Source organism: Pipistrellus hanaki (genome assembly GCF_964339955.1).
Source record: "Pipistrellus hanaki genome assembly, chromosome: 14".
In the NCBI taxonomy this organism is placed as follows: Eukaryota; Metazoa; Chordata; class Mammalia; order Chiroptera; family Vespertilionidae; genus Pipistrellus; species Pipistrellus hanaki.
The window spans coordinates 42,013,378-42,036,680 of record NC_140516.1 but is presented as its reverse complement, the minus strand read 5'-3'; positions in this window follow the sequence as shown (position 1 = coordinate 42,036,680).

The following is a 23,303-nucleotide window of genomic DNA, read 5'->3' as shown; positions in this document are numbered from 1 at the left end:
ATCAAAGGGTCTAAGATGTCAAGAAGAGAAAGGTAACAACTTAATTGACATTATAGTAATGTTGTGAGATTAAATGAGAATGCACATAGTAAAGGTATGGCCTAAAAACACTGGTTCTAATCTTTTCATGAAAAGGTCAGAAGACATTCTCTTATAAAATAGGTGGTGGGAGAATACAAATTCTCAAGTCCTCTAACTTGATAGTAATAAGCTGGAGAACCAAAACTATCCACCTTTATGTTATAATCTCCTCCTATATGTTCAGGATCTCATAGTGTCTATGAGTATCTGGTTGGTTCTGCCCTATATTAGTTATTAAATTGTAGCTGAGTTTAAAAGAACCTCAGCATGTTCTGTCCAAAGTACAGAAGATGAACCAGGTTCTGCTTATGTCCCAGACAAATACTAGTAGCTAAGGCTCCCAGCAATATAGGCTAGATTTCTTCCATCCTTCCTTTTTTTCCCTCCCCTCCCTCCCCTTCCCTTCCTTTTCTATAATTTTGTTGTTGATTACCTTTGACATTCAATATTATATTAGCTTTAGGTGAAGGCTAGGCTCCTTTAAATGGAAGTACAGTGAGTTTGTTAACCCATGGTGAAAGACTTTTCAGACAAAATCTTATAGTCTTGATTACCTCATGGGAATAAGATGGTAGACACCTGGCTATGATTCTCTGGTTCTGATGGGCATCAAGGCATAGGACCACTAGGCATGAAACAGTTTAAAAATGTGGTGCATTTGGGACTCCCTGGGAGAGAACAAGAACTTCTCAAACACAAGGTATAGAGGAGTCTTACCCTTAGAAGACTTGCACCCAAAGGGGACCTTGCTTGGGGAAACTTTCTCAAGATCTGGGCCTGTAATGAAGTGGCAGATTTGGGTTCTTATTGTGCCAACTACCTTTGGTGCTGGTGCGAGTCAGAGTGCTCCTTTATGGGGAAACATGCATGCCTCAGTATCTTGCTTAATCACTGGGCTCAAAGTGTTAGAGACCCTGACATGACTCAGCCATTACACAGTCACTTAGATGCAAACCAGCCTTGGTATTGCTGTGACCATGTTGGATTTGGCACCAAGCCCGGCATTAGCCAAGAAGCACTCCTTATGGAATTAGCCAAGAAGCACTCCTTATCCAACCTGTACTTGTTAATCCCCAAACAAAGGTATTTTTCCATGCACCATTTACATTTTTGTTTTTTTCTGGATAATCAGGGCTATACTTTGCAATCACTGAGGAAGATAACTGTGAATTCAAGGTTGTCTTTCAGTCTTAACTTATACTATAAATTGATTGGCTCTGATCACTTAAGAGAAAAGGAATCAACTTAAACTCCAGTGAAAACACATTTCTAGTAGGGTACAATGTTGCAAAAGCCTTTAGTATTGTAAATATCTGATTAGACAAATATCCCCTCAATCTTTCTTTAAAATAAAACAAACAAAAAAAATCTTCAAATGTTCCGGGCTTGCTTTTTCCCCTCTTTCTTTCTTTCTTTCTTTCTTTCTTTCTTTCTTTCTTTCTTTCTTTCTTTCTTTCTTTCTTTCTTTCTTTCTTTTCTTCTCCCTTTCTTTCTTTTCTTCTCCCTTTCTTTTCTTCTCCCTTTCTTTCTTTTCTTCTTTCTTTCTCTTCCTCCCTTCCTTCCTTCCTTCCTTCCTTCCTTTCTTCCTTCCTTCCTTCCGTCCCTCTCTCCCTCCCTCCTTTCTTCTTTTTTTGCAAACCAGAAAATAAGTTAATTTTTTGATCAATGCATATATTATTTGGGGAAAAATCAAAATAGAAATTTTTATTTTTTCCTATGAAATATACGTATATTCCTTTTTGAGTTTGTTTACTATTTACTGGTGAGGTTTATTGACTTTGTTTCTATACTTTTTAAGTACTAAAAGAAAACCATTATCAATTCTTAAAGTTATAATAACTTTATATATATTTTATCTTCTCACTGTTTGTGATCTCCTCATAGTGTGAGTTTTAAAGTTAAATAGTTATCCTATATAATAAAGGGTAATATGTAAATAGACTGAATGACAGAACAACTGAACAACCAATCAGATCATAATATGCTAATGATATGCTAATGATGCTCAACTGCTTGCTATGACATGCACTGACTATCAGTGGGCAGATGTTTAGACTGGTAGGTTAGCTTGCTGCTGGGGCCCAGCCAATTGGGACTGAGCAAGATGGGCCAGACACCCCTGGAGCCCTCCTGTGGTCTCTTCCCAGACCAATTGTGCACCTGTGAGGACCCTCAGCCTAGCCTGTGCACTCTCACAATTCAGGACCCCTCAGGGGATGTTGGAGAGCCGGGTTCAGCCGACCTTGGGAGGGCACCAGATGCAGGGCTCATGGCTGGTGAGCGCTGCTGTGGCAGAGCAAGCCTCTTCCATCAGGACTGATTGGGTGCAAGTCCGTGGCATGCACAGTGGGGCCAGGATGAGCTGGAGCTGCAGATGGTGTTGGACTGTGCGTTTTGGCCTGATCCCTGCAGGCCACCCAGAGGGACCCCACCCATGCATGAATCGTCCACCAGGCCTCTAGTTTAACTATAAAAAGTTAATAGTTATAAAGAGTTTACTTGCATTTCTGGAGTCAATCACATTGTTTTGAAGTCTTTGTTTCCATATGTTGCACTTTCAGTTATTTTCTTGTACTATTCCTGATCTTAGGGGAAAGCATTCAGGCTTTCATCATTAAATATGATGTTCACTACACGTTTTCATAGATGTGTTTTCTGAGAATGAAAATGTTCCCTATTTCTATCTTGCTGAGTGTTTTTCAATCATAAAATGGTGTTAGATTTTTTCAGATACCTTTTATGCATCTGTTGAGATGATCATATGTGTTTGTTCTTTGTCCTTTATTCTAATAACATGATGTTTTGCATTAATTGATTTTTTTGCATATTAAATCAACCAAGCTATCCTGGGATAAATCACACTTGATTATGCTGTAAATTCGAATTCACATATTGCTGGATTTGGTTTGTTAACATTTTCTTGAGCATTTTTGTGTTTATATTCATCAGAGGTATTGGTTTATAATTTTTTTTTTCTGGGATGTTAATGTCTGGTTTTGGATCAAGATAATACTGGCCTCATAATGCATGTTGGCAACTATGTTTTTAAATTTTTTTTCAATTTTATTTTATTGTAGTTATGTTTGGTAAAAATAACAAATGAGATAATCTGTTCTTAGGTTTTTCTTCATAAAAGTTTTTAAATCTTTAATTAAATATCTATATTTGTGAAAAACCTACTTATATATTCTGTCTTCTTGACTCAGTAGTTTATATGTTTAGCAATTTGGCCATTTATTCCAATTTATTTAATTTATTGTTATAAAGTTGTTATATTCTTGTTAATTCTTTTTATTCCTGTGAAGTTGGTAACAATGTTCCCTTATTTATTTCTGATTTCTAGAAATTTGAATGTTTTATCTTTTTTTTTTCTTGGACAATTAAAAGAGTGAAAAATGTGTGATTTAAAAAATACCAATGTTTGTTTTCTTGATTCTCTTTAATATTTCACTTATTTGTACACACTTTAAATATTTATTTCCTTATGTTTCCTTTGAATTTAGTTTTCTTTTTTTTCAGTTTCTTAATGTAGTAGGTTATTATTTTTATCATTCATCCTTTTTTGTTGGTTGTTTTATTATCATTAATCCTCACCAGAGGATATTTTTTCCATTGATTTTAGAGAGTGAAAAGAACATTACTGTAAGAGAGGCGTGGATTGGTTGCCTCCTGCACATGCCCCAACAGAGACCTGGGATTGAACTTGCAACCCAGGTGCAAGCCCTAGACCAGGAATCAAGCCTGTGACCAGATGGTGCGTGGGCCAGTGCTCTAACCAGTTAGTTTACTGGCCAGGGTTTATTGTCATTTTATTTAAATATAGATGTCTCCAACTCTAAATTTCAGTGAGAGATCTATTTTAGCTGCATTTCATAAGTTTTGATATGCATTTTTATTTTCATTGATCTCAAATACTTTTCTATTCCTTGTGTGTGTGTGTGTGTGCGTGTGTGTGTGTGTGTGTGTGTGTGTTATTTTTTACTCTGGTTATTTAATGATGTCATTTATTTTCACACATTTGTGAATTACACAAATCTTTTCTGTTACAGATTTTTAATTTAATACAATTGATACCAAAGAATATACTTGATCTGATTTAATGTGTTTTGATTTTGTGAGACCTATTGTGTGATCCAGCATATGGTTTATCTTGGAAAATAATTTGTATTCTTTTTCTGATGGGTGAAGTGTTGTGTAGCTATCTGTCAGGTCTAGTTGATTTGTGTAGTTCAAATCTTCTATATCTTTATTATTCTATTTAGTTGTATTAATTATTGAAATGGATGCATTGAAGTGTCTAACTATATTGTTGAATTGCCTGTTTCTTCAATTTTGTCATATTTTGCTTTATGACTTTTTTGAGCTTTGGGGTTTTTTTTGTTCATATTCATTTATAATTGTTATATATTCAGGCTTGATGAATGATTTTACCATTTTAAAATAGTTTTCTAATGATGTATTTATCTTAGAGCTCTTTTCAGATTGCTCAATGATTAAGTTCTCTGATATTCATTCTTTTGTTTTATGCTCACATACTATACATTAGGTAGGATCATCTCCTCATGTATTTGGTAATTTTTGGTGTGATATTATCCTTGGCAAGAATCGTTTGCTCATGAGACATTTGTTAATGCTGGGTTATAGTGGTTTCTGAGTAACTGGTGGAATATGGAGTTTTATTTTTGTCAGGAACTTGAAAAGCTTGATAAGCCTGGACCCACTTCGACAGCTTTCTCCCTTCCCCATACATTTGCTATAGCAGTCATGGTTGAAATGGGAAATGACCAATTTCAAACTTTTTCGTATTTTCTGAAGGCCAAATAGGAGGTAAATTCGCTATTATTTTTGAGGAGCAATAGAGCTGACAAGCAATTGGACTGACAAGTGAGTGCTCTCATACCATTTGAAGGACAGTTTCCCAGCCTGACAGAAATGATTTCAGTGTGCAAACAGTTCTGGTTGTCTCATTTGCCCGTGTCTTCTAACACATCATACCTAGAGTAGAGTGAATGTCAATAAAAAATTGTTGATTGGCTGATTGGAAGCTGTTAATCTGACCTAAACCAAGGAATTGTTTGTGGTCTCTCTAATGAAAGCCTAAAATTCAATGTATTGATTCTCAATCAGAGTCCTAGCCTCTGAGTTCACTTTCCTAAGGGACACTGGAGATTAAAATTACATCTTCTCTGAATGTGAGGTGATGGCAAGGATAGTGGTGCTGTGTTAGACTATGACTATTTGTGAAACCCCCCATAACACAAACTCTATCTTTGCTGAGATTTATGATGTTTATAATGAAACAAGTGCCTTTAACATAAAAAATAACACATATCCCTGTAGTTAATTTTTAAGTCGTTAGATTATTATATTTACAAACCCATAAAGAGGAAAGGTGAGCTCACATACAGAGGTTGGTTGCTTTGCTGATCTGAGCAGAAGATAAGAAGACTAGAACCACTAACATCCACTGCGGGTCACAGACACACCCAATGTTTTTGCCTTTAGAGATCTTTGAACTGGGTAGGAGCAGGCCATTGACGGAAGAAACAATTAGCCTTCTTCTAATGTTCTCTCCTTATTTGGCCTACAGCCATATCTGGGCTTTGATTAATAATTTTCCAAAGAATTGTAAGCTTTTAATAAATATCTCTAGTTTGGTATATATTTATTTGTGTGATTTCAATAAGCTGTTCAATGGGAAGTGAGGTGAGGCTGGATCATATTTTTCAGCTGTTAAGTTAAAATCAAAGTTTCTAGGCCCCCGTTATTTTTGAATTCGAAGACCTTCTCCTTTCTAATCTATTTGTTTATCAAGAGTTAGCCCTGTCCTGGCTGGGTGGTTCAGTTCATCAGAACATTGTCCTGTCCACCTAAAAGGTTGTGGGTTTGATCCCTGGTCAGGGAACATGTGGGAAGCAGCCAATAGATATTTCTTTCTCATACTTTCTCTATCTCTCTCTTTCTCTCTTTCTCTCTCTCTCTCCTCCCTCCCTTCCTTCCTCTCTTCCTCCCCCTCTGTGTGTGTGTCTCCCTTCTCCCTCTCCCTCTAAAATCAGTAAGCATATCCTTGTGTGAGAATGATATAAAAATAAAGAGTCAGCCTTCAGGGTTATTTACTTATTTATTTTTAGTTCCAGTGTGATTTAGGGGTGGGTTCTAAGACTAATTCACTACACAATACATACCTGTAGCATTATATTTACTGTCACTTATTACTAGAATCACTTATTCTAGTAATTAACATGTTAGGATGTCAGGGTCTCCTACTAAACTATATGATTCTTGAGAACAAACTCCAAGTCTTATTTTCCTATTCCTGGCAGCTGATATGTCCCTGGCACATGTCCTACTCAAAACACATTGTTAAATGAACACATGATACCCCACCCTGACGTCACCTGAAGATTATCAGCAAATGCCTCTGAGAATCCTAAGGCGTGACAACCCCTTTCCTCCCGAGATCATCCCTTCCCCTTACTTTTCAGGGTCTCTGTATATGCCCTGGATGGATTCAAAATAATATAGCTAGAATGGTGTTTTAGCATAGTTAATTAAGATGTAAAGTAACAATGAAAAACCAGGTTCTCATCTTAAAACACTCATGCTATTTTTCTTAAAATACTGAAATAATCTGTTAAAGGTAGATTATTGGAATGTAAACATTTAGTTGACTAGATTACTTTTTTTCTTTGAATTTTCCTCCTTCAGGTGGCAGAGAGAAAAATAAATGCTACATTGGGATTTGTCTTATTAAGTCAGTTAATGATGCAGAATCACCCTTTCCCCCCCAAGTGAGACCTAGGGCTAGTGACTCTCTTCTCTGCTGCCTTCTGGTTGGCATGAGTAAAAGATTCTAGGGAGATGGGGGTGGGAGCAGAAATAGGAACACAAGGAAGAGACAGAACCCAAGCATTTCAGTGAATCCAGACTTGAGGCAGGACCACCACTTCTCTGGCTGCCTTGCCTTTATGTACTGAATAAGTGTCTTCATCTAGAATAATAGTTACAGTCTTCTTCTGAATTTTGAGCGTAGGCCCTTAATGACTGGCTGCTGCAAAGGGGGCTGATTTTCAAAACGTGCAACCTAAGGTAACAGGGTGGTCACCTACCTGGTCTGTACAATGGCCATTCACCTGCTGAGTCCTACTCTTCCTCCTGTGATGCGCAAGTCAAGATGTCAGCTTCTTTGTTGACCAAGAAGCAGAAAGGCCAGTAGTATTTTCTCTTCAATGTCAGTGTTTGTCAAACCTGTTCTAGAATAGTGAAATTCTGTTGATTCAGGATCCTTCTCTTTATTACTACTTGGTTTAGAAAAAAGTAGGAGAGAGCATTAAAGTCCCCCCCACCCCCCAGCCCCTGTGATTTTTTAAAAAAACAAAAACAAAAAACCCAGTTGTTTGAATCTTCTTTATTTGAGCCTTCTGCAAAATGGTGCCTGGAGGGCATTAGCCTACTCATTGTGCCAGGGCCAGAATTGCCCCAGGCAAACCAGGGCACACAGACATACTGTGTGTAAGAGTCACCAGTTTGTGAGTATAGCGCCACAAAAAGTCTCATGGTGAGGAGGCGGGTTGGGCCTGAGAAGTTTATTTTTCTGTTGGCCTGACTTAATTAAGGAAAAGTGGCAATAAAAACTTTCTGGCAGTCCTCCATCCATATGTTCTCTCTATTGAGGTTCCAAAAGTATGAGATTATATTTCTTGAAAACTACTTGGATTGAGGTTATTATGTATTCACAGTTAAATGCAGCATCTTACTTTTTAATAGTTAAATATCATAAAGTATCAATTGACTTTTCAAAAAAAGAAATGTAAGTATACTAACACAATCATGTAAAACGTTGTACTCTGTGTTCTCCGAAGTGACCCCCATTTGCTTCGACTTTGTAAGCAATTATATATTTTAGCTTATTGGCAGCACATTTTTTTGGAGGGTGCTGAACAGACTGTCTGTAATGTATGGCATTTGTGTATAAAGCATTACATCATCTTGCTGTCATTGTCATTAAAATGTCCCTGGCAACTCAGTCTTCAATGCTGACAGCAGAGCTGCCTGATGGAGCACTTGTCCTTAGTTGTCACTGGCTCTCCCTGAAGTGATTCCCTGCTATTGGTGACATCATTGAATAATCCACTTCATTTATAATGCTAGCACCTTTTCTAACTCAAAATAATTTCAGAGTTCAATGACTTCACACATTTTTCTTCTTTTTGTTAGAGTTAGGAAAATTAGAGTGTAGAGGTTATATGAACTCTCAGAAGCAAAGCCTTTCTGGGTGGTTGCCCCAGTAAAAATGGAAAGCACATAATTCCTGCATCTCTTTTACTTAAACATCATTTTATGGGTTAATTTATGTCCTTAAAATATCCCTTCCCATGTTTTTCTAAATCTATCAATTGCAGGAAAGTTTGGGTAAAGTTTACTTTGGGTATTTGATAGTTTTACATAAATTGGACTTCTTCACCAGGCTAGATATTGCCTGAAATACTATGAATTTCAAGATTTAGAATGGACTTGGCTATGATCATTCAAATATGAGTAACCCCCTGAGCTTTTGTAATCTGAGTACCCCCTAGAACAGACTCTGAAGATTGAAGGTCGACAGACAAATCTGGTCTACTGCCTGCTTTAAATAAAGTTTTATCAAGCACACTTGTTTGTTTGCGTAGGCTGCTTTCACACTATAAAGGCAGAGTTGAATAGTTCTGGCAGAGAATTTTCTGGTGCACAGCCTAAAATACTTAGTTGGAACCTATACATAAAGGGAACTATAAAACATCACTCTTATAATCAATATTCTGTTGTTAAATTCTATTTTGTAGTAGTCTATGGGGAAAGCTTTATGTAATTTTAGATTCACACTAAGATTTTTAAAAGGACAGCTTACTCAAGGCCTTCCAGGGCAATCAATGTTGTTTTTGTTGTATGGCTGATTCTTCCTATGCCCTTGAATATTCATTTTTTCCTGAAAGCTAACAGGTAATTATAAATCGAAATGACATTTTCTACTTACACATGAATGTGTTTCTCCTTTTAAATGTAAGACAAATGTGTCTTTGATTTGTGAATTGACACTTTTGAGCCTTTAATAACTTATCTATGAGAAGAATGTGGGAGAAATCAACATCTGCTTAGAATTTACTCTGTTTTTTTTTGTGTCTATTCTTTTTCTTAGTGAATATGCTAAGGCCAGAATAGTCATAGAATTAATTTTTTTTTTTTTTTTTTTTTTTTTTTTTATTATTATTATTTTTTTTTTTAAATAAGTTTTTATTTTTCATATTATTACAAATGTTCCTTCCCCCCCCCCCACCATTGCTCTCCTCCACCAGGTTCCCACCCCACCCTCTGCCCTTTCCCCTCTCCCCATTGTCCTCATCCATAGGTGCACAGTTTATGTTCAGTCTCTTCCCACGCCCCCCTCTCCCCTTTTCCCCAAGAATCGTCAGTTCACTCCCCTTCCATACCTCTGATTCTATTATATTCAACAGTTAATATTGTTCATCAGATTTTTTTAATTTCCTTGGTTTTTAGATTCACTTGTTGATAATTACGTATTTGTTGTTCATAATTTTTATCTTTGTTTACTTTCTCTTCTGAAAGAACCCCCTTCAGCAATTCATATAATTCTAGTTTGGTGGTGATGAACTCCTTTAGCTTTTTTTTATTAGTGAAGCTCTTTATCTGGCCTTCGATTCTGAGTGATAGCTTCGCCGGGTAGCTTATTTTTGGCTGTAGGTTCTTGCTATTCATCACCTTGTATATTTCTTGCCATTCCCTTCTGGCCTGCATGGTTTCTGTTGAGAAGTCAGCTGACAATCGTATAGGTGCTCCTTTATAAGTTACTACCTTCTTTGCTCTTGCTTCTTTTAATATTCTCTCTTTATCTTTTGCTCTTGGAATTTTAATAATGATGTGTCTCGGTGTGGTCCTCTTTGGATTCCTTTTGTTTGGAGTTCTGTGCACTTCCTGGACTTGTAAGTCAAATTCTTTCACCAGGTGGGGGAAGTTTTCTGTCACTATTTCTTTCAGTATGTTTTCGATATCTTGCTCTCTCTCATCTTCTGGAACCCCCATAATTCTGATGTTGGTTCGCTTGACGTTGTCCCAGAGGTTTCTTACATTATCTTCAATTTTCTGGATTCTCTTGCCTTCTAGCTTCTGTGGAGGAGTGTCTTCTGGCTCTTTATGTTCCAAATCTTTGACTTGATTCTTGCGATCTTCCCTTCTGTTTTTAGGACTCTGTAGAATATTTTTTATTTCAGACAATGTATTCTTTATTTCTTGTTGTTCCCTTATCATTTCTTGATGGTCTCTTTTCATATCCTCATAGGCCTTATCCATCTTTTCTAGGAAATTCTTGAAAAACCTTATAAGCGTAGATTTGAACTCTATATCCAGATGCTTTTTGTCCTCCATTTCTTTCGTTTGTGATCTATTTTGTTGTCGCATTTCGCAGTTACAGATGGGGCGGGGTTTCAGGGTGGAGCCTGCAGCTTTGGCTTCCGTCAGCCCCGCCCTCTGCGGGTCCTTCAGTGCTCGCTGCCGGGCCTCTGAGAGAAAGGTGCCCTCGATTTTCGCCTGCTGCCAAACAGTCTATGCTCTCCCACAATGAGCCCGGTATTGGGGTTCAGTTCAGTTGGAAGTGGAGTTGGAGGTGGCGTTCACAGCAGTCTGGAGCCCCAGTCTCCTTCCCGTCAGGGCAATCCCGCGGCACAGCCGACCGTCCCTTCTGTGGGGGCAGTGTGCGCGCCTCCGGGACCTCCTTTCTCCGCTACCCCGGGGTTCCGACTTACAGCCCAGCTCCCTCTGGCTGAGCCTGAGTCCCCGGGGTCTGGCCCAGAACGGGGGTTCAGAGCAGTGAGGGGCCCAGCACAGTCGGAGTTTTATCTCCTTTCCGCTAGGGAACGCCCGCCAGGCACTCGGCCTCCCTCCTCTCCGGCTCCGTCCTCTTCTCGCGCGCCGCGTGTCTCCGTACCTTGGGCTTTTACAGCTCCTCCGTGCTTCCTTCTGGTTTTCTCCTTGCTTCTTGTTGTAGGATTTCCAGTCAGTCGACTTTCCTGTAGTTCTGGGTAATGTCCATTTTATATTTTAGTTGTATTTTATTAAAATTGTTGTGTGCGGCTGCGGCTAGTTGCCTACCCGAGCAGCCATCTTGGATTCCAGTCATAGAATTAATTTTGTAAATTGGCAAAGTCTCAGATTATTTTTTGAGAAACCTCTAAACAAAAAAAAAAAAATAAAAACCTTGGCACCATTTATAAAGTTGACTTCTGTTAGGTGCATTTCAGCACTACTCTGGTTCCAAGCAAGTAATATCTGAAAATTGTTCTTTCAGTTCATTCCTTCCAATTTTCTCTAAGAACACTGATCAGTATTTCTGTTATTGTTATTTTATTGGGTAGTAGCAATCATGTTATACATTTCTATAAATGTTACTTACCATCACTGTGAAACAATCTTTTCATCACACTATGTCTACATAATATAATCATGTGTTTAAAAATCCCTCTTCATTGACTACAAGTTACAGAAATGTAGGCACATAAATTATGCTCTTTACTATTGTAACCTAAAATTAATTATTTATTCAGCGGGTATTAATGAGTGGTTGATTATCACATAAACTATGCTAATCCAAGAAAAGAACAAATCTGTCAATCATGTCCTAGTCCTCCCAGATTTAAGTTTAGTTCCCAGGACAGAACTGAGAACATAGAAATTGCTTAGGGATGATGATCAAGAATGAATTACTGGTAATGGAGAATATTAATATTTCAAACTAAATTAGCAAGAACTGTAGTTAATTTTCCATTATTTTACAGTCATGGGGCTCTAATCCCCAAAAGAAATACTAGAAGCAATATATAGGATAATATGAGAAATAGTAAATGGTTTAACACTCACTCACTACTGGAAAAACAATACCCAACTAGTTCACTGCAGTGAGTGCTGAAGAAAGGATGGGAATCAATTTTATCTGGAATTTTTAAAGGTTGAAATATGCATTGAGTTTAAAGGCCAGGGTCTTTAATGTGGTGTATGAGAGTCCTTGCAATAAAGATTCTCTGGAAGTAATACTCAGAAAGGAGGCAGGAATTGAATAACTAGCTCATGTGGATAAATTAATTTTGTTAATTTGTTTTTGAATGTGGAATTTCAAAGACTCATCTTCTGTCTTTTATTATAATCTTGTGACAATTGACTCTATACCTCATTCTTGTGTTTATCACCACGTGAATAGAAAAGGATAAAAATCACCGTCTTCATTCTACATGGCTTGATACACACCTAAAACTAGAGATAGAAAGAATGAAACATGTAAATACTAAGGCAGAGGTTTGAAGGTTGCAAAAGATATTCTCTAGTTTTATATTATAATAGAAATACTCCTTAGATATAATACAAGGCAAGTCTTTTCATAGATGAATGTTAATTAGCATCCTTGGGAGAACACAGAACTACAGAACAAAAAAAGATCTCCCAATAAAAAGATTGCTTACAAAAGCTAATATGGAAGGTATTCTTTCACATTTCTCCCAAGGTCAATGGTCACCATATTTAATTTCAATATTAATCAGAACTTCTTAAAATTTACAAAAGACCACAAAGTGGTGAGCCAATGAACAAGTATGATTAAGTTTTTACTGTAAAAAGCCAGATCAAGACAAGTAACTAGATTTAAAGGAAATTAAAGCATTAAGAAATCAATATGTAGTTTTAGGAGCTTCTCAGTGAGTCTACCATTCAAAGAGTGAAGCATTTTATACAACCACTATATCAATATGTGGCAAGCAGTATCTTCAGATTTAGGTACAGGTTGCACTTACTTGAAACTGTAGCTGTTCTTTGAAATCATGCTTTAAAGAGATACATTTTAGTTGTAACATTAACTGTAATTTTCTTGGGTCTTTTTCTTGTATATTTTTCAAACTGTTAAAAGTCATTGAAAAATATGTGGGTAAAGATGAAAAGAGTGATTGTTAGTTGAGTATAGGATACACATATACTTTGGGTTTTAATTAACTTTATTTGTGTCAGTGATTTATAAATCGCTATTCTGTAAAACACTAAGCCTGAGAAGTGACAACATAAAAATGAAATGTTCATGAACCAATGGGCTTTGGAAACACTGCATTTCTGCAGTGAGAACTATTAAAGACATACGGATGTAGGGATAGTAGAATTGGGTCTTGAGTTGAGAGTCATGTGGAAGGGGAGCAAAGGTATTTAAATCACTTCACATTGTCAAGGTTTTTAAAGTTTATTTTTATTAACCAGGATATTGTCATCTAAATTAACTTGAAAAAAATATGTATTTTGCTGTTTGGGAGTGAGTATTCTGTAAATATCAATTAGGACCCATTGGTAGATGATATTGTTTATTTCATTTCTATCTTTGCTGATTTTCTATCTACTATTTCTATATATAACTGATAAAAAAATCCACAGCTATAATTGGGGATTCCTTCTCCTCCCTTTTATAATTTTATTTTCAGTTCTTTCAGATTTTGCTTCATGTTCTGAAGTTCTCTCTTTATGTTCATATGCATTTAGGGTTATTATGGCCTCTTGGTAGATTTACACTTTTGTCATGAAATGCCCCTAATATATATTTCTGTTTTTTCTTTGCTCTAAAGTCCACTTCAATATAACCACTCCAGCTTTCTTCTGGTTAGCATTGGTCTGGTAAATATTTTTTCTTCCATTTAATTTTAGCCTAAATATATTATTGCACTTGAGGTGAGTTTCTTATAGATAGCATGCCTTTGATTCAGTGTTTTAAAACCTATTTTGTCAATCATTCTCTCTGTGTGTGTTAGTGTATTTAGATTACTTAGAGACCATTAGTTCACAGAAAATACTGGTCTTACATTTCTGAGTTCCCCACTCTCTAAAAATTTCCTGGTACTTTCTAGCTCCTTGGTATTCTCCATTTCTATCCTTTGGCCAGAATAGTGTGAGATTTAGGAACTCCATCTGCCATGCTAGTGTCCATATCAGTAGCATGGCAGAACAGAATAACTAAAGCCCCAGCTTTCTGAGCAGTGGGAGGTCAGAGAAAAACACACAGCTAGAATAATCTTGACTCCCTTGAGACCACAGATACTCCTAATCCCACCTCTATGTTTGTGTGTTCCTGGGTGGGTGTACATTTGTACATTCATTTTGGAGGGTGATGTGCAAGACAATATTGAGCAAACTTGAAGAACAACTCTGTAATATTTTTTTTAATTATTATTATATAACCTAGAGACACTCTTTAGTGTGCATAAAAGGAGACACAGTTGAATTTTAAATTATTTTACATTAGAAAAAATTTAAATTAACCCAGATTTCCATCAACAGGGAAATGCATAATTTCCTTTCTTACTTCTCTTATGTCTCTAAAGTAGAGACTGGGATCAAGCCTAAATGGGGAGTCAGACACCCTTTGAGGGGTCCCATATTGGAGAGAGTGCAGGCTGGGCTGAAGGACACTCCCCCAACCAGTGCATGAATTTCGTGCACCGGGCCTCTAGTATTTTATAATTGTCTATTCTCTACTTTTTATATATTTATACATGACTTCAGTTAAATTATGTGTGTTTTTTTTTCCTTGATATGTTTTATTTTTCAAAACTTGTTGGAACACATTTTATTTTTATAATAGAATAATAGCTTAACCATTGATATTGTATTTTAAAGCTTAGCAACAACTAACTGCTTAGCAGTCAAAGCCTATAAAGTTATATCCACTCCTCTGACAACCTGCTTTTTTAAGCCCAACCACTTATTTATGAATGAATATTCTGTGTTCACAACAATAGAAAATTGGTAGTTTCTCTCTATGCTTACTCCTCTAGTTTCAATGTTGTTGCTATTCTTTGCATCTGGAAAGGCAACCCATGGTAAGATTTGTTGGTAACTACATTTTTGGATGACTGTGTTTAGAAAAAGTTACATAGATTCATCTAATTGCCGATCTATTGAAAGTATTTTATTTGCTAATATGCATTATGAATCTCTAAGTGAGATCTATAATATACAGAGATTCAACTCACTTGCCCATAGAGCTCATTTTAAAATTTCAATTGTTTCCCTCTAAGCATTTCTTCAAGAGAGTATTCACAATGTGGGCTATTATATCTTGTTGTATTTCACATATTGTTTGGGCAAATAATCTAGTTTCACCTTTAAAATCCCCTCACTGCAATTGATTCATATAATAGATAATATACGATCACTAGATAAATGCATATGCAATTTCTCTCTATTAGAAACTTCTAGAGAGTCCAGTTTTTTCTAAGTGTGGCCCTTTAAGGATAATCGCCTTTCATTTTTTAAAAACCTCCTGACAAGGAAATCTAGCCTGTTGAATTGACATCCACCCCAATTCTCCTCTACTCTTCCAAGTGAGCAGTGAGTTGATAAGGCATCTGTGAAGAATTTGTCATCTCTTGTTACTGCTGAATAGCTCACTGTGTGAACTTGTTCTGTGCATGACTCAAAATCTATTTGACAGGGGAAAGTTGCCTTCAAGCTACTGATGAGAATTTAAGAAGAGAAGGCAACCTGGATTTTTCCTCCACTCTTTCAATGATCGTTGAAAATGACTTTTTAAGATTTACAAAGCCAAAGATGGTGGTTTTAGAGCAGGACTGGGTTGGAATTCTATTTGGTTTCATGATCAAACAAATTGACTAATTTGGATTAAGGTTGCATTCTGAATGCAGGCTTTGTTTTCTCTCATAGAATTCCAATGTCCTGTCCACTTCAAAATGTATGCAGAGAATGTACCATTGTCACTCCATGTGTTTTGCTTTTGACAAGTGTAATCCTTTTTAGAAGGGTTTTGGCTGAAATCATTTATGAGCTAGGAAAGCCAATGGCATAGTGACAACACTGGATTTAGAAAACTCCTACATCCCTTTAAAATTATTATTTCAGCAGGATAGGGGCAGGTCCTAAAGAGGTCTAATTCGAGCTTCATCATTCACATCATTGATTAATTCCCCAATTTTAAAATGCCTTTTTTGTTTTGTTTTGTTTTTCTCTCTGCCAATGACTTCTATTTTTCAAAGATTGAGGAAAGTTTTCAAATTACACACCAATATTATTGTGTTCTTTTTGTAGTTAAAACATGACATGTACTAAGCATTTACTGAATACCAGGAATAATTCTAAATATTATATATATATTATTTCAATGAATCATCATTGCAGTTCTATAAAGTTAATAAAAATAACTCCCTTATTACCTTCTACCAATCAAAAGTCTTTCATGACAAGAAAATAAGTTACTTTATCCAAGAAAACAGAAGTAATAAGGGGCAAACCTGAAATTCAAACCTACACAGTGGTTTTTGTTCAGAAGTTGGATGTCCTGGCTATGCAGTGACAGGGTGAATTTAAAAGGACAGGCACTCAGTAGAAAGTATCCCAATTACAGGCTCTATTCTACACTAGTGTTTGACCTTGAGTAAATCGCTCAATCCTTTTAAATCTCAGTGCCTTCATCTCCAATGAGTACCATTTATGTACAAAGCAGCACCTTCATCATCCAAAGAGGTACCTATTTTTTAAAAATATATTTTATTGATATTTTTACAGAGAGGAAGGAAGAGGTAGAGGGAGTTAGAAACATTGATGAGAGAGAAACATTAATCAGCTGCCTCCTACACACCCCCTACTGGGTATGTGTCTGCAACCAAGGTACATGACCTTGACCAGAATCGAACCTGGGACCCTGGAACTGACTCTCTATCCACTGAGCCAAACCGGTTAGGGCAAAAACGGTACACATTTTATAGGATATTTGCAAAGATTAAAGATGTCTATGAATGTGCACAGTGGAGCAAAGTAAACAATTAGTCATCATTACTTGTCACGCTGACACTACCATGATTATTTTATTATGTCAGGAAAGTTTTTTTTTTTTTCTTTTCAAATAAACTTATTGGTTTTTCTATGGAAAGTTCTATCAAAGGCTTATCTGGGGGAGGGAAGGGAAAGCAGCAATATGGTTAAAATTTAGTGTGTCTAAAGCCACAAATACAATTTCCTGGAAGAACACATTATTTTAAATCACTCTTGAATTAATCTTTCCTTTTTCAAAAGGATAGCAATTCAGTACCATCACTATAAACTTTCTCAACACCGACTATCATATTCAGGATCAATAAAGACATAAAATAGCATTAAAAAATGTGTGCTCCAATCAGCAGAAACAGCACCCCCACCATAATATTCCTAATGAATATTCCTGAATTTTAAAATTGTTACAGTGTATTTATTATATGAAAAATGACCTTCCACTGTAAACCAATTCATTTCCCACATAATTTTTGGCAATCCAGGTAACTTTTTAAGTAGATGAACTGATTCTTCTCCTTAATATTCAGATGTAGTGGTAATCTAATTAAAAGTTTAACCCAAATTTTTGCCTTCTGCACATCATTTGTTGGTTTCACATGTAAATCTCCTTTGGTGGAATCCAGTAGAGTAAAACACATTACTGTACATTGAGTTCATTACCCACAATCCCTTTACCCTGCAGTACTTTTGTACAGTACCTGAATCTGTCAGCTTGTATCCCTTTTTTTTTCTTTATTGATTAACGTATTACATATGTGTCCTTATCCCCGCATTGCGTCCTCTTTTTTGAATTGCCTTCCTGTGATTCTCACACTTCAAAGGTCTTTGGCTCTGGTAAAAGAGCATCATTATGGACCAGGAAAAGAAATTTTACTTCATAAAGATAAACAGTCTTGTCTTCACACATTTGAAAGTCTCACTATAGAGGCATTCTCAAGTCAAGCTCTACTTTGTTGCTCCAACAAAATGATGTAGGAAAATATTGAAAAGAGAATTTTGAAATTTGCCACCTTACCTTATGCATCCTATGTTGTTCATTTGGACAAAGGGGAGGGCTTTTTGATAAATATCACATGACTGAGGAAGAGAACCTAATCTTAAAACTTTTGAGGACAGGGGTAAATTATAAGTGCCAGTGTAAAACAATTCCCATAAAAGTTCATTGAAATAATTATAGAGGAAAATTATACTTTCTGCAGTAAGTGTAGGAGCCTCTGGAAATTACATATTTACAGTGTTCTAATAGCAAAAAAGAGAAAAATATCTGATTTTAAGAAAGTCAAGGGAAAAAAATGTGCTTCCTCTCCTCATCCTCCTCTAACTCAAATCAGAGATCCCTTGCTCTTTCTTTGTTCTCTGTACTGAGAAGTAGGGAACCTGATAGGAGGAGAAAGGACTCCATTCTCTAGAAGTACTCTGAAGACTTCAGATGCATTTATAGGTATTTGAAAGAAAATGGCACTCTTGGAAGCAGATGAACCTATTTTGAATGAAATCAGTTAAGCCAGGAATTGACAACTTTTTTTAATATAATATATTTTATTGATTTTTTTACAGAGAGGAAGGGGGAGAGATAGAGAGTTAGAAACATCGACCAGCTGCCCTCTTGCACACCCGCTACCGGGGATGTGCCCACAACCAAGGTACATGCCCTTGACCAGAATCAAACCCGGGACCTTTCAGTCCGCAGCTCTACCACTGAGCCAAACCGGTTTCAGCTTTTTATTTATTTATTTATTTATTTATTTTTTAAAGAGCCAGATAGTAACTATGTTAGGCTGTGTGGCCATATGGTTTCTGTTCCAACTATGCGACTCTACTATTACAGGGCAAAAGCATCCATAGCCTTCTCGTGAGCAAATGGGCATGACCATGCTTCAATACAATTTGATCAACAAAAATAGGTAGAGGGCCAAATTTGGCCTGGTACTGCTCTCTGCCTTCCCCTATTGAAGAATTCTTATTAAGGGAATACTTGCTAGAAAAAAGGAAAAAAAAAATATTCAGCACAGTGTTTCCTAGGGTTGTGGATTATGGTGCTTCACTTAGGGCAGTCAGTTCATTAAAACAAAAATAGCACATGGAAAATAATATTTTAAATATAATTATAGTGTTCAGTTTTAAAATATAAGAATTCTTATTAAAACATAATACTATGTTATTACACTAATTGGGGGGAATAGTAAACTTTAAGATGCGAAACCTAATGTTTAGAGCTGTATTTGAAAGGATATTAAATGTGCTCTTCGTTGGCTGTTTCCTATTATTTTTTAGGAACAAATCAAGTCATAAAACTGGCATTTTTCCAGTCCATCTTCTGTAAGAATTGTATAAGCTTGTCTCCAAACTTGATGAGAGCTCTTAGATCATTCCTCTTAAAAGCTTGACAAATTAATTTGTTTAGGTAAGTGCTTAAAGAATAAGCGAGGTGTAATGTGTCATACAATTGCAATTTTTAATAGTTTAAGCATTACTCCCCTAACCACATTGTGCATATCATTGTCACATAGTCAAAAATATCTTTCACTATAAAAATAGCATTATAGCTACTGTAGATTGGGAAGGGATAGGCTTGTAAAGAAATATACGAAGTTAGGATACAAGTGTTCAGGAAATAGTAACAAGCATGATATTTTAGAGAATAATCACCAAGACTCTGTTTCCATGAGATTGAAATAAGAACTTTATACATGCCATGCCCTTGAGTCCTGCTTCAGGAGCTTTGTAGAAATTGATTTCCTTAAAAAAAAAATAGTGATTTCTGAGACAACCGAGGAAGAACTGGCATAATTGTTAGTAGGGAAGAAGGTGCAAATATAGATTGTAAGCAAGGGAGTGAAGATCAAAACTTTGTAAGGCTGTTTATATGTTGGGTGAAGGATTTAAGGAAAGAGCATGGTATTTTTTGGAATCTGAACCTTGGAGGACTTAAAGTATTTTCCTTACAAATAGACAAAAAAGGCTCTTTGGCTTAAGAATGCGCAGTCATTTTTCATCTCTGCAGGGCTGTAAATAAAAGTATCCAGAAAGCCATAAATCCACTATTAAGAAAAAGCGCCAATGATTTACAAAGATGCTTTCAAGATATTCTGTGTTTGGTTTTATTTCAAAGTTCTGTTTTTCCACTGTGGAAGCTGGGATATGGGTGGTTCTCTAAGAAAAACATAATCCTGTGTTTGCTAAAACGAATTCTCATTAGGAGTTAGAGAAAGTAAGAGAAAGCAAATTTTTAAAAAATATATTTATTGTTAAAAGTATTACATATGTCCCTTTTCCCCACCATTAACCTCTTGTACCCTCCCTCCCCCATCTCCCCAGGCCTTCACCACCCTATTGTGTCCATGGGTTATGCATATATGCATACAAGCTCTCTGGTTGATCTCTTCTTTTTTTATAAGTTAGGGTAGGGCAGCTTTTTGTGTGTAGCTGGAGTCTATAGAATTACTTCAATTAGTCAGCAAGGCCTAGCCCCAGTCCTCTTGCCAACTGCGTAAAATGTATACATACAACTTCTGAATTATTCACTGTAGCTTTACAGTCTTAGTTATTACTTTCTTGCTTTCTACAGCAACCTTAGTGAGGACTTAAAAAAAGAACATTTTTATAAACACATATCATGATGTGCATAATGTTTTCTCTCCAGCTCCTGAGTCACAGGGGGTGCATTTTCAGTGACATATAGCATACCATGTAAATGAGCGGTGGAGTCACAAATTAAAAAGCTTTTATAGAAACCTCTAATTCCTATTTAGGGCTCCCCTGGCATTAACTACGCTGGCTACATCTCAGATAATTACAAGTTACCCCAATGAATGTGGAGGTGTGCATTGTTGACTAACAACAGATACAAGCAAGCCTTGTGATTTATTATTAAGGCAAAGCCATAAAAGGTGTTTGTGATCAATGATGCTCTTTCTGTGCACTGCCCAGCAGAATGTAAGAGAGGGCATTTAAAAAATGGTGGCATTTTTCTTCCCTGAAGCTGTTCTTGTTGGGCGAGAACTCCTTAACCCTGTCACTTTTCCTTAGTACATACAATATCATAAATAAAATCCAAACAGACATGCACACCTAGTTGTATAGTAATTTAAGGGTCATGAAAAATTGTATTGCATTTGTAGTGTTATAATTAATACATGTATTGACACCTGCCTATGGGCTATGCTGTTGTCCTATTAAAACCATAAAAAATGGCCCTTGGCATGAAGGGAATCATGATCTAGTATATGATTCTTTCTTTGCTATATGACACTATTTCCTAAAATGACAAAATGGTATAAATTTGACCCAACACTTATTGAGTATCTACTATGTGTCGGCAAGTAGTTAGACTATGGACTCAAGAATTAATGTTCTGGTCTCTAGATGCTCATGATTTAGTAAAGGACAGAGAAAACTACATAAATAGCCCTGCTAGATGACAGACAGGGGTACGTTATCTGATCTCCAAACAATATATTACTGAAGTAGGAGGAAAGAGGTAAACATTCTGAGTACAGCTGATGGGAAGACAACTGAGATAACCTGGGGTATGAGCAAAGGTAAGACTTAGGTCTGCTATAAAAGGGCTTTCCAGGTAAAATAACATTGTTTTATATATATTCTAAAGAATAAAACTGGCAAAAATTAGTTTATGAAAAGCTAGGAATCACAATTATCGTTTTGATACCTGTTTGAAAGAATGCCATAGAGCTAAAATTACAAGGTAAAAAGCATAATTATTATTTTTATAATGCTTACAGTCCAGCTGGAGAATAGAGCATCTATTTTGCAGCAGCATCAGATTTGTTAAATACAGTTTGTTATAATGACAAGAACTTAGATTTTTGAAGCACAACAATTGTACCTAATCTAACTTTTTAAAAAATTTTGTGAATATAAAGAACATATTTACAATTGCTTTGCAAATTCTAAAATTTTAAAGAAATATCAATGATCTGACATAAGAGATGCATAAGTACTAAGTAGTGCATAAAGCCATTTACAACACAGCTGACTTCCTAGCCACCCAAAGGGCTGCATTGGACAGAGAAGATAAGACTGGCCTTTTGGACTTGACTGGAAGTGACAAAATGCTATCAGTAATGATGATGCCTTTTTGCAAGGTGAGATGATGCCATTTTTAATCCACGAGTGCACCTTGTTTTGGCTGCTGACAATCAAGAATGCCAGAGAGCGTGTTGCCATCACTGATTGGGGTTGAGTATCAATGCAGGAGTCTTTGCCTCTCAGATTGGAAGCCCCAGGCAGCTCTGTCTCCATCACAAGGTGGGAGAAGTTAGGATGGGCCTGTAAACACATCAGCAGTGGAAACCATAGCAGCAGTCACTGGGCTAATGGCCAAGCACACGATGCTTTTGTAGATGGCTGGGTAGAAACACGTGTCGTCTTTGACATGAACCACAGGCTTTAGGTGATGGTTGTAGCGTTCTCTCTGTGATATGTCCCGATTTGGGGATCCCAGGCTGAGCAGGGCTGACCAATAAACCCTCTGAAATATGGGATTACAAAAAAGAAGGGTGATTCCATCTTGAAGTTAACCTTATGTATGTAAAAATCATGTTCTTGTGTAGTCCAGGGTTGTATTTATTTATATAATTGCTTTTACTTCTTTATATGAAGAACATTATATAATTTTTGTGCCCTTCAACCCTCACAAAACTCTGAGAAGTCTATGAGCATTGTATTGGATCTCTTGCACTCTTCAAATGATTTTCTATGACTTCTCATGTTTCTGATTCTTGAAGAATTTGGATACTTAATGTGACAAATATGGCCTTTCTCACTTCCCTAAATGTTCACATCTCTGCCTTTGGACAGATAGACCCCAGGTGGTATCTCACCTTTAAAGTCACTAATTATTATTAACTGACCTCTTACTAATAAGTCACAGCCTTGGAAAGAGCTGGGGCATGAGAAGTGGACTGTTCTCTCATAGCTCAGTCAAATGTACAGTAGGTTCTAACTTCTTGAAAAATTGCTAAGGTACTTCTGCTCGTTGTCGTCTATTTCTAAACATTAGACAGAATTTATCCAAATTGATCCACTAGTGTCCAAAGAGGATAAATAAAATGCCAATGAGATGGGCACATACAATTCATCTCTCCAAAGAAGCCAGGCAGCTATTATTTCAATCTTCATCCAGATGCCTTTCCAGGGAGTTTAAAATGACTCAGATATTTCTGTAATTGGGAAGTCCCATAAATTCCAGTTAGATGTGTGCACAGCTGAACATCTCTACGACCAAACAAAAGTCTCTGTGTGCCTGTTACAAGATTCTGCATTTTCTCATCTTCCATGATTATGCATGGATTTTAATACAAAGGGATTAAGAAGCTTTAAAAATAATTGTCCAGGACTGACCT